The 9,900-nt window shown below is 44.2% G+C and overlaps 1 long non-coding RNA gene across 1 annotated transcript; it reads right to left on the bottom strand.

Annotated features, from left to right (window-relative positions):
* Positions 1-6,717: 6,717 nt before the first annotated feature.
* On the bottom strand, positions 6,718-9,266 carry LOC129634954 (uncharacterized). The gene is made up of 2 exons (XR_008706026.1): positions 8,927-9,266; positions 6,718-7,886 (listed from the first exon to the last, which is right to left on the bottom strand). It is a non-coding gene; the product is annotated as an uncharacterized LOC129634954 (long non-coding RNA).
* Positions 9,267-9,900: the final 634 nt, after the last annotated feature.

The raw sequence follows: 9,900 nt of genomic DNA, 5'->3' as shown, positions 1-9,900 counted from the left end.
CTTGGGCCTGGAGAAACAAAAGAGAAAGGGTGTGCTATTCCTAGAACCCATCCAGAGCTGTGGTCATAGGAGAGGGGCCGCCCAGCGTGGGTGCTATATGACAGAGGAAGGCACCCATGGTGGAGACCAGGCTCTGGCAGGGAGGGAGGGAGGGGGAAGACCCACCCCTCTCTCTCCCCGCCCTTCACACTCCTCTCTTCACACTCTTCTTCTACTCAAAGTGCTTCCCTTTGGTCAAGAGCCGAGAAAGAGGCACTGAGAACAGCAAAGCCTGGGGGCTGCAGCTTGTAGATGTCAGGCTTTGAGGCAGGGAACGGGATGACAAGTGTGGCCAGGGGTGGGAGGGGAGTGGTAGGATTTGAGTGGGACGATGAAGAATCACCAGCTCAGTGGAGAAAACAAAGACATTTCCAAAGGAGGAATTAATTATGCATACTCAGTAACATAAATGGGCTTTAAAGTATCATTGGAAAACAGAAAATGCTACTTAGCTGCAAAAAATATTAGTCATCCATTTGAAACTGAACCACGTATTCATGTAACCATTTCCAGTCCCAGAAGTTACTATTCTAAGATACTTGTTTGCAGAAGTAAAGCCGAATGATAGAAAAATAGGTTTGTCAATCTTGTCATGTTGAACACTTATGTTTTTAAAGTGGGATGGGAAGTATTATTGGAACGGTTTTGGAATAGAAAGCAGCTCTCTGACTCAGGAGGGTGTCTGTATGACCACACCCATCAATCGTCACAGCATGGTTATATGAACTGGGTACGACCCCTGTGTTATCGCGCTGGGTGCACCATAACAAAATACCATAGGCTGGTGGCTTTGACTACAGAAATTTGTTTTCTCACCACTCTGGAGGCTGGAAGCCTGAGACCCAGTGTTGACAGGGTGGACGTCTGCTGAGAGCTCCCTTTGGGAGCTCCTTTTCAGTGTGTGCTCACACGGTCTTTCCTAGGTGACTCTGCAGGGGGAAAAAGTGAGGGGGATGGAGGGAGGGGGAGAAAGAGCCGTCTCTTGGTGTCTCTCCTTTTTTTTTTTTTTCCTTGCTGCTGCTGCTGCTAAGTCGCTTCCGTTGTGTCCGACTGGGCGACCCCATAGACGGTAGCCCACCAGGCTCCCCTGTCCCTGGGATTCTCCAGGTAAAAACACTGGGTGGGTTGCCATTTCCTTCTCCACTTCTTTTTTTTTTTTACCTAAGTTCAAATCATCCTGACTTTATGATCACAGAAATACTATAAATATCCACAGTTGGTGAACACCGTTATAACAAATACAGATAGAAGGATGGATAGAGAGCTGCATAGATAGAGTGACTGTAACAGGAATAGGCTCAATCTGCACATGCTGTTTTTAAAGTATAGTGTTGAATTTAGTGTTACTTGAATTTTTTAAAAAATTTATTTAATCACACCAGGGCTTAGTTGCGGCAGGTACAATCTAGTTTGCTGACCAGGGATCAAACCCAGGCCCCCTGCATTGGGACACAGGCTTGATCCCTGAGTCAGGAAGATCCCCTGGAGGAGGAAATGGCAACCCACTCCAGTATCCTTGTCTGGAAAATCCCATGGACAGAGGAGCATGGCAGGCTACAGTCCATGTGGTCGCAGAGAGTTGGAGACGACTGAGCGACTTAGCACACACTCATGCATTTCCCTAAAGGCTCCACGTCCAAATACAGCTGCTCTGGGGGTTAAGACTTCAACATATGAGTTTTGGAGGGGACCCAAACATTCAGTCCATAACATCCCACGTAGTGATATGAAATAGATGACACTTGATATGTTGATACTGATAGTCATTAAATCAATAAAACTTCATTGCACACCTACTGTGCACCAGAATCTCTGCTAGGCTCTGAGATTATAGGTAGAAGGAAAAAAAAAAAAACCTGCCTCAGTCTTTAATGAGTTTATAACTTGAAGAGAGACAGAGAAGCTGTTAGAACACAGTGGTCACTGCCAGGAGAGCCTGAGCATTTGTGCTAAGTCACTCGGTCATGTTTGGCTCTTTGAGACCCCTTGGACTGTAGCCCACCAGGCTCCTCTATCAATGGGATTCTCCAGACAAGAATACTGGAGTGGGTTGCCATTTCCTTCTCCAGACCCAGGGACCGAACCCACATCTCTTGGGTCTCCTGAACTGGCAGCGGGTTCTTTTCCACTAGCACCCCTGGTGACTCAGATGGTAAAGATTTCACCTGCAATGCGGGAGACCTGGGTTCTATCCCCAGGTCAGGAAGATCTCCTGGAGGAGGGCATAGGTACCAGTATTCTCGCCTGGGATTTCCATGGACAGAGGAGTCTGGCGGGCTGCAGTCCATGGGGTCGCAAAAGAGTCGGGACATGACTGAGCGACTAACACTTTCACTTTCTGTTCAGTGCCTCCTGGGAAGCCCCAGAGCTCCTAGACAGGACGAATAAACCACTCCCTGGGGGCAGCAGAAGTGATGTGCAAGCAGAAACGGAGGATGAGGAGTATTGGATAGTAAACACGGGGTGGGACAGACAAGGGGGAGCATTCAGGATTGAGGAAGACGATACACAGAACTAGGGTGACCAGGATCCTGGTTTGCCCGGGGCTGTCCTGGTTTTAGCACTAAAAATCCCACATCTGGGAAAGCTCGGGGTCGCTGAGCCTTATATGCTGCTGCTGCTGCTAAGTCGCTTCAGTCGTGTCCAACTCTATGTGACCCCATAGAAGGCAGCCCACTCAAATGAACTCGAAATGAAAAAGGAGACGTTTCAACAGACAACACAGAAAGAGAAAGGATCATAAGAGACAATTAGAAACAACTGCATGACAATAAAATGGATAACCTGGAACAAATGGACAAATTCTTAGAAAAGTACAATCTTCTAAGACTGAACCAGGAAGAAAGAGAAAATATGAATAAGTCAAGCACCAACACCAGTCACAAGCTCTAACTATGAACAGATCAATCACAAGCACTACTAACTGGGATCAAAAGTCTCCAACAAAGAAATGCCTGGGACTTCACAGATGAATGCTCTCAAATGGTAGAGATGTGATAATACCTATGCTGGTCAAACTGTTCCAGAAAAATGTGGAGGGAGGAGCATTCCCAACTCATTCTGCGAGGCCACCATCACCATGAACCAAAAGGAAGCAGAAATGCCACACAGAAAAGAAAGTTACAGGCTAACATCACTGATGAACATCAACGCAAAAATCCTGGGGAAAATTGCAGCAAAAACCAAACAAAAACACATGAAAAGGATCATACACCAAGTTCAAGTGGGGTTTATCCCAGGGATTCAAAGATTCTTCGCTATCTGCAAATCAATCAATGTGATACACTATATTGACAAACTGAAAGATAAAAAGCATACGATAATCTTGATCGACGCAGAGAAAGGTTTTGACAAAACTAAATACCAGTTTAAAAAGCACTCCATAAATGGGCATGGAAGATACCTACCTCAACATAAGAAAGGTCATATAGGAAAATCTCTCAGCAAACATTATTCTCAATGGTGTCAAAATGTAAGCATTTCCTCTAAGATCAGCATCAAGATCATGGTGCCCACTCTATTTCTATTAATCAATAGAGTTTTTAAAGTCATAGACACAGCAATCAGAGAAGAAAATGAGAAAGAACGCATATTGGAAAAGAAGAAGTCCATCTGTCATTGATTGCAGATGACCTGTTTCTATTCATAGAAGACCCTATAGGTAGAACCAGAAAATTACTAGAGCTAATCAATGAATTTAGTAAAGCCCAGGATACAAAATTAATACACAGAAATCCTTTGCAGACTTACAGCACAACAAGAAAAATCAGAAAGAGAAACTAAGAAAAAAGTGCCATTCCCCACTGCAACAAGAAGAATAGCATAGCTAGGAATGCTGCTGCTGCTAAGTCACGTCAGTCACGTCCGACTCTGTGCGGCCCCATAGATGGGAGCCCACCAGGCTCCCCCATCCCTGGGATTCTCCAGGCAAGAACACTGGAGTGGGTTGATATTTCCTTCTCCAATGCATCAAAGTGAAATGTGAAAGTGAAGTCGCTCAGTCGTGTCCGACTCTTCGGGACCTCATGGACTGTAGCCTATCAGGCTCCTTGTACATGGGATTTTCCAGGCAAGAGTACTGGAGTGGGTTTCCATTTTTCTTCCCCAATAGCTAGGATTAAAGTTACCTAAACAGACAAAACACATGTATGCAGAAAGACAGGCTGTATGATGAAAGATAGCCAAGTTGAAACAAACAGATAGAAAGATATGCCTTGTTCTTGACTTGAAAGAAATCAATGTTGTGAAAATGACTATACTACCCAAAGCAAGCTGAAGATTCAATTCATCCCTATCAAACAACCAATGACTTTTTTTTTTTTAAAGAACTAGGACGAACAATTTTACAATTTACATGGGGGGAAAAAAGACCCAGAAGGGCCAAAGCAATCTTGGAAAGAAAGGTGGAACTGGAGGAATCAACCTTCTGACTTCAGACTATACTATCAAGACACTATGGTACAGGCACAAAAGCAGAAACAGAGGGCAATGGAACAAGACACAAAGCTGAGAGATAAACCCACACCCCTATAGGCATCTTTTCTTTGACAAGGGAGGCAAGAATGTACAATGGAAAAAGGACAGAAAAGAGAGCCTCTTCAGTAAGTGGTGCTGGGAAACTGGACAACTACATGTAAAAGAATGAAATTAGAACGCTTCTTCATACTATACACAAAAATAATTCACAATGGGTTAAAGACCAAAAGTAAGGCCAGAAACTATAAAATTCTTAGAGGAAAACATAGGCAGAACACTCTTTGCCATTTATCACAGCAAGACCTCCGAGAATGACTGAAATAAAAATAAAAATAAATGGCATCTAGAGAAACTTCAAAGTATATAAGCAGCAAAGAAAACTATAAACAAGATGAAAGGACAACCCTCAGAATAGGAGAAAGTAATTGTAAATGAAGCAATTGACAAAGGATTATCTACAAAGTACACAAGTAGATCATCGAGCCTAATATCAGATAAAAAGCAACCAATTGAAAAGTGACCAGAAGACATGAACAAATTTATCCAAAGACGACATTAAGAAGGCCACCAAACACAGGCGAAGATGCTCCACATCACTCATTACTAATGAAACACTAATCAAAACTACATGAGGTATCACCTCACACCAGTCAGAATGGCCATCATCAACAATTCTACAAATAATAAATGCTGGACAGGACATGGAAGAAAGGGAACCCTCTTGCACTGTTGGTAGACATGTAAATGGATACAGCCACTATGGAGAGGGAATGTAGGTTTCTTTAAAAAGTAGGAATAAAGCTACCATATGATGCAACAATCCCCTACTGGCCATATAGCCGGAGAAAACCATACCTCTAAAAAGACACATGCACCCCAATGTCCACTGCAGCACTATTTAAAATAGCCAGGGCATGGAAGCAACCTAATATCTATCAAGAGAACAATGTATAAAGAAGTCGTGGAACATATACACAATGGAATATTACTCAGCCACGAAAAGGAACAATACGAGTCAGTTTAACTGAGGTAGATGAACCTAGAAACTGTGATACAGAGTGAAGTAAGTCAGAAAGAGAAAAACAAATATAGTATACGAATGCATACACATGGAATCTTGTAAAATGGTACTGGTGAATATTTGAAGGGCAGAAATAGATACACAGATGTAGAGGAAGGACTTGTGAACTCAGCTGGAGAAGGAGAGGGTGGGATGAATTGAGAGAGTAGCACTGAAACATCACCTACTACCATATGTAAAATAGCTAGCTAGTGGGAAGTTGCTATATAACATGGGGAGCCCAGCATTGTCCTCTGTGACGACCTAGAGGGTGGGATGGCGGGAAGTGGGAGGCAGGCTCACCAAAGAGTGGATAATATACTTATGGCCTATTCGTGTTGTTGTATGAGGAAAACAAACCAAACAATGTAAAGCAGTTATCCTTCAATTAAAAATTAATAAATACAATCTGAAAACTATCATTCAACACTTTTGTACTGTCGTCTAAAGCTATATGGGATCATCGTCTATTCCTAGCTATTTTTCCACTATAAGTGCTTATAAATGTCATTAAAGGTTTTGAAAATATGATTTTAATAGCTACACAGTATTGCTTAATATCTCACACATAAATAACAACATTTCAGTCTCAACATAGAAACATAATACCAAAAAAGGTTTCCATTTTAAACTAAAGCTTGCATTTTAATTCAGTTCAGTGAGAATTCCTCTGAAGGCCTAAAATTCTTATGAAAAGTACATTATGTGGAGTCCTTCTTGCTTTCATCTGTTATGCCGTATCCTCATTTACTTCTAAGGACTCTTGGACTTTTGACATTTTTGCCTGAGGCTGTAATTTTTGACTGAGATAAAATCTTAAATTTAGATATTAAGAATGTCAAGAAGCACTCTTGTAAGTGTGAGTCACTCAGTCATGTCCAGTTATTCGTGACCCATGGACTGTAGCCCACCAGGTCCTCTGTCCACAGAATTTTCCAGGCAAGAATATTGGAGTGTGTAGCCATTCCTTTCTCAAGGGGCTCTTCCTGACCCAGGGGTCAAACCCTGGTCTCCCGCATTGCAGGCCGATTCTTTACCATATGAACCACCAGAGAACCCTGACCCGGGTGTACACGGATGTAAAAATCCTCAAAAGAATATTAGCAAACCAAATTGAAGACACATTAAAAAGAATCATACACTATGATCAAATGGAATTTATTCTGTGCCTGCAAGCATGATTTAGTATTTGCACATCAATCACTGTGATACACAATATGAGCAAAATTAAGAATGAAATCATGTGATCTTCTCAATAATTGCAGAAAAAGCTTTCAACAAAGTGTAACATCAATTTTGGTACAATCTCTCAATACAGTGGTTAAACATGGAACATCCTAAAGGGTATATAAGACAAGCCCACAGCTAACATCCAAGTCAGTGGTAAAGAGGTGAAAGATTTTCCTAAAAGATCAGGAATAGTACAAGGATGCCCACTCTCACCAATCTTGTTCAACATAGTAGTGGAAGTGTCCTACCCAGAATAACTAGGCAAGAAAAGGAAATAAAAGCATCCCCATTGGAACAAAGGAAGTTACACTGCCACTATTCGATTATGACAGAATTTATATGAAACCATAAAAACTCCACCAAGTAACAAGTATTAAAACTAATAAACTCAGCAATGTAGCAGGATATGAGCCATCAGAGCGAGAACAGAACAGTACCATATACAAATGCATCAAAAAAAAAAAAACAACATGAAATAAATTTTACCGACGAGCAGAAACACCTGTACAATCACAGGCTCCAAGACATAGAGTCTGGATTCAAATCCCACCTTACACTGACCTGCAGAGTGACCCAGGGCAAATCACACAATGATCTGAGGCTCAACATATTCAACTGTAAAATGGACACAAACCCAGTATCTCCTCCCAGGGCTGTGAAACTCCAAGGAAATGCTTATTTAGGCCCGGGCATTGGAGTGTCTCCGGGAGCCTCTCCTTGTATGAAACTCCTCTAGAACTGGGCTCTTCTGATCCTGTGGGTGAGGGTCAAGTGTAGAGCCTGGGAGCCAAATGGGACTGGACAATGACAAGGACAAAAAAATATACTAGTTCTGTGTCAGGGAGGGAAGCCACCTCCTTTCCAGATCTCAGAGTGGGGCCTGCACCGAAGGCCCGGGGGATGTACAATCAGATGTGAACCCCGAACCGCCCCCCCACCCCCAGCAGGGATGGAGCCTTCCTGGCAAGAAGCTTCTCTCTGGTCCGGGCTTCAGTGTGATGTGGTGCTGCTCCCTGAGTTCTCCAGGTCTCCACCAGGCAAAGAGCTCTTGGGACTTGGAGGTCTATTAAACCACAGGTGCCTGAGAGTCAGAATGACACAAGGGCTAACAACATTGAAAATTAGCTATATTTAAAAAAATGACAGAAGTACAGACAGGGCAGGGTATGAGAAGCAGAAGGATTGACTACCTCGCAAGCCTTTAGCAGAAATATCTCCACACCAGCTCAGCAGAGCCCACAGGAGGAAAATATAATGGAAAAGCAGGCTATGGGTATATCTCTACACTGCTGGACCCAGGGACCCAAGTCCCAATCCACCAACATCATTTTGCATATCCAGACAGCAAGAGGGAGAAACACAGACCTTGCCTTAGGAAGTCTCAGCCAGACTTAATATTGGGGTTGCTGAGCATGGTTACATGGTCACTAGGGTCACCCAGTCCCTCCTCTCTGCTCACATCCTCTGTCCTCACAGAAACATACATGGTTCACTACAGAGAACCCTCTGAGGGTACTTGTGTATACTAGAAACAGGCAATGGTGAAGTGTGAAGAGAAGACACAGAAACGGAAACATGCTTCTGGGGTGCTGTACAAATTTCCAAAGATCTGAAGTTCTTGATACTTGGCATTTTTAAAAGAAGCTTCTTAATGTGTAAACGCAGAAAGGATATTTCCAGGAGAAAGGACAAAGGAATCGTCCCATTGGGACAATTTGGTGTCCATGTGGGAAAGTAAGTTGGATCCCTACCTCAAAAGACAGCACCAAATCAATTAGACACATAGTAAAAACCAACAATTGAAGGAAAAACTTGACAAAATTTCGAACCATTTTTGATGAGGGAATATCTTTTCTTTAAATTGAGGTATTGTTGATTTACAATTTGTTTAAGGTTTACAGCAAAGTGATTCAGTGATTCAGCCTCTCAGGTACTTCCTTGGACAAAATTCATTCCCTTTGGGAGGCCCCTAGGCCACGCCCTCTACTCAGAACAGCTAAGAATCCTGAATAGGCAAAGCAGCATGTCGTGGTGCTCAGTGAGGGTTTTTAGACTGAATAAACTATTCTAACACGATACAAGGAACAAGCCCAGAGTTTAAGAGAGGATCTCCAAACCTACCTTCCAAAAGGAGGTCTTGCTCCCTTGAATGTCAGTGCGTGAAACAGCGCTTGGGAAGGGAAAAGGTGTGTCATGAATATTTGGTCTGCAGAGGAGACAAAGTGGTGTGTAGAGATGATGTGCAGGCATGTCCCAGGACACTGAACACACGGACAGAGTGACCGGACTCTCAGCCCTGCTCTGGGGGCATTGCACTCTCTCCATCCCTGACAGAGCGTGAGCAGCTCACACGTGTCTTGGCGAGTATGGTCACATGACCTGGACCTGGCCAATCAGTGTGCTCCATCCCTGGGCACCATGATTGGCACTGACCAATCGGGACCCAGGACCAGGCCTCAAGCTGGATTCAAAGGAAGAGGAGGGCTGGCTCTGCCGGAAGGGGTGGGGGCCTGTGAGGTCAGGCTGCAGCAGTGGGAGGGGGTGTGAGTTCACCTGGGGCAGTTGGTGACCTTCTTGCGCCCGTTAGGGCAGAGCCGCTGGCCTGAGAAGGAGGGCGCTGCTGAGCCCAGGGGTTGAGAGCGCCGGTTCCTGCTGTGGTCCCTGGGCTCCACCTGAGACCGGAGGGAAGCCGCCTGCCCGTGAGTCCTCTCCTGCTTGACTGTCAGCTTGTTTGGACTACGCTGGGTTTTCTGTCCAGCTGGCTACGTGAAGACCCTGGAAATGCACCTGTGTGGGTTTTGGCTGGCTTCAGGGAAGAAATGCCAGATGACACTGGGAGACTCCAGTTTAATCCGGATTCAGGTCATATCTCTTGAAAGTGAAGAGAAAGTCCCTCAGTCGTGTCCACCTCTTGGCGACCCTGTGGGCTATACAGTCCATGGAATTCTGCAGGCCAGAATACTGGAGTGGGTAGCCTTTCCCTTCTCCAGGGGATCTTCCCAGTCCAGGGATTGAACCCAGGTTTCCCGCATTGCAGGCAGATTCTTTACCAGCTGAGTCACAAGAGAAGCCCAAGAATACTGCAGTGGGTAGTC

This window comes from Bubalus kerabau, chromosome 20 (assembly GCF_029407905.1).
Source record: "Bubalus kerabau isolate K-KA32 ecotype Philippines breed swamp buffalo chromosome 20, PCC_UOA_SB_1v2, whole genome shotgun sequence".
Lineage (NCBI taxonomy): Eukaryota > Metazoa > Chordata > Mammalia > Artiodactyla > Bovidae > Bubalus > Bubalus kerabau.
Note: the sequence above shows the minus strand (reverse complement) of the source record. Positions and strands in the feature narration are given on the sequence as shown.